The 2,339-nt window shown below is 48.4% G+C and overlaps 1 pseudogene; it reads left to right on the forward strand.

Annotated features, from left to right (window-relative positions):
• The first annotated feature begins 716 nt into the window (after positions 1-716).
• Positions 717-1,915, forward strand: LOC144165340 (uncharacterized; annotated as a pseudogene).
• The last annotated feature ends 424 nt before the right edge of the window (positions 1,916-2,339 follow it).

Raw genomic sequence — 2,339 nt, forward strand, 5'->3', positions numbered from 1 at the left:
TACGCAGCAAGCTTGCACAATGCTGTTGACATCGTCAATTTCGCACTCAAGTCCCTTCAAGACCCTGAATCTAGCCTTCAATCGCCCAAAGGCATTTTCGACGACATGCCTTGCTTTTGAGAGAGTGTAGTTGAACGTTTGCACTGTGGGGTTGTTTGCACTGCGATGACGGAACGGCTTCATCAGATGACGCTGCAACAGAAAGGCCTGGTCACAGAGGAGGACTGCTCCTATTGGAATTCCATCAATGACTTGGCTAGGTACAGTAAAGATACCAGTCCCTACCATTGGCGGATTCAGAGGGGGGGTCTGGATGTCCTGACCCCTCCCTTAATTTTTGAATTTAATCCTCCAAGAAGATGACCACTCACGTCGCAGAAAAAGGTGAATTGATGACTTGTATTCCTTGTGTTTTTGCTTTCCCGAAATTTCAGTGAATAAATAGGGCTCCTCCTCCTCCTCCTCCTGCTTATCATCCTCATCATCACTGATAGGAGCTGACCCCCCTCTCAGAAAAAGCCTGGATCCGCCCCTGGTCCCTACTACTTTCGGTAGTATGGAGGCCCTCTACACTGCTGCGTCGTGATTCTGCCCTGGAGACCCTACATTAGTGAACATTACTTGTAGTTTTGGTCAACAGCGAGCAGAATTATACTATACCAACCCTTATAGTTGTAGTAATCCTGCACATTTTCTCTGGGCAGCGAAACTATGATATGGGAACCGTCCATTGCGCCGAGGCCCTGCGGACAGCCTGTGAAGGCTTTGAACTGCCTCACGTGGTCTCCGACATTATTCAGAGACGGAAACAGCACAATATGGGGCTCGAGCCCATCTACGACGTCGCAAAACGTCCGGAAGATGAGGTTGCCTGATGACAGACTTAGACCGAAAAGATGCACCACAGTCCTTTCCTCTGCCTACGTGGCGAGTGTGTGCAGGGAGATGGCGACACGCTTGTGCAGTGGTATACAAGCTTGTATGTTCGTATCCTCCCGTGCTAGTGAGGAACACGAAAGATAAAAAGAGCACAACGCATACAGTCTTGGCATCCAAGCCAAGACTATGTGTTGTACCCTTTTCACCTTTTGCACTCTTATTTTGCTATTTCCCACGTGTATACATACTAGCAATAGTGGATATATACTTCCAGTTATTAGTTCAGCGCTGTCTTCTGTCTCATCTTGTCTTTGTCCTCATCGTGTCGCGCTGTTTTAAACCATAAAATATGCTCTGTATACATAACAGTGCCTGCTTTCTAAGTGGACGTGCCCCAGCCATGCTGCCAGACAAGAGAGGGTTGTCTGAAAGCAGACCAGGCCAAGCAGCTGCAGGAGGCACTTGACGCAGAGCAGCAGACTGTGGCCAAAGAGACGCGAGTATACATTAGAATTGCCGACTGCAGTTCCCATCAAAACCATGGTATTGAGGACATGGAAGCTTTCAGCCAAAACATGGACAGGAGCATCGCTGAGCGAATTCAGATGTTGGCAAGAGAAGTAATTACATCTGTATCAGATGTGAAAAAGCGCCTGCACTATTATGTGCACGACGTACTTTTTGCAAACAAGGAAAAGCATGATAGCAGCTTCAGGGCCTTTTTTCCAACACATCGTGATACCAGCAACCAGATCCAAGCTGTGCTTAAGAAAGACCGCTTCAGCACAGTTGATCAAGAGAATGCTAGAATCTTAATTGAACAGATCAGAGGTGAGCAACCCGAATCCTCTGTTGTCTATCGGCCGTACGCAGCACGCAGCTGCATGGGTAGCAGCAACTTGAACAACGTGGAAGAGAGTGTCGCCAGCGAGTCTGAAGACACGTTGCTGTTCTGCTTCCAGACAAAATTCATGAGAAACATGCTTAAAAAGTATGGAGGCTCAGTAGTTTGCCTGGACGCAACACACAAGACTAGTGAGTATGCCCTACCACTTTTCTTGCTTGCTGTGAAAACACCTGTGAGTTGTGAAAACATGGAAAGTGTCTGTAAGCACAGCCATCACCGTTCCGTTTCCGCGGCCGTTATGACGTTAAACTGCCATTTGCGTTAACGGCCGTTATTGTTCCCGTGTAACAGGGGTATTAGTCTCCTGCGTGGCTCCAGCAGTGACGGTAGAGTGCCTACGCGTAGCATCATCGCACTGCAACTCACAGCAGAGCAGCCCCCCCAACAGCAACTCTACCGGGACTAGGCACTGCCTCCATTCCTGTACAGCTATGATAGGAGTAGCTCAGGAGTAGATGAGTTCAAAACAGCACCATGGGTCGCCCCAGTCTATGTTGGACGTATGTGGTACCATTTCGAAGCTCATGAAAAACACACACACAGACGCAAGAAA

Source organism: Haemaphysalis longicornis, unplaced genomic scaffold, assembly GCF_048455015.1.
Source record: "Haemaphysalis longicornis isolate Haplotype H1 unplaced genomic scaffold, Haemaphysalis longicornis Haplotype H1 scaffold_14, whole genome shotgun sequence".
Lineage (NCBI taxonomy): Eukaryota > Metazoa > Arthropoda > Arachnida > Ixodida > Ixodidae > Haemaphysalis > Haemaphysalis longicornis.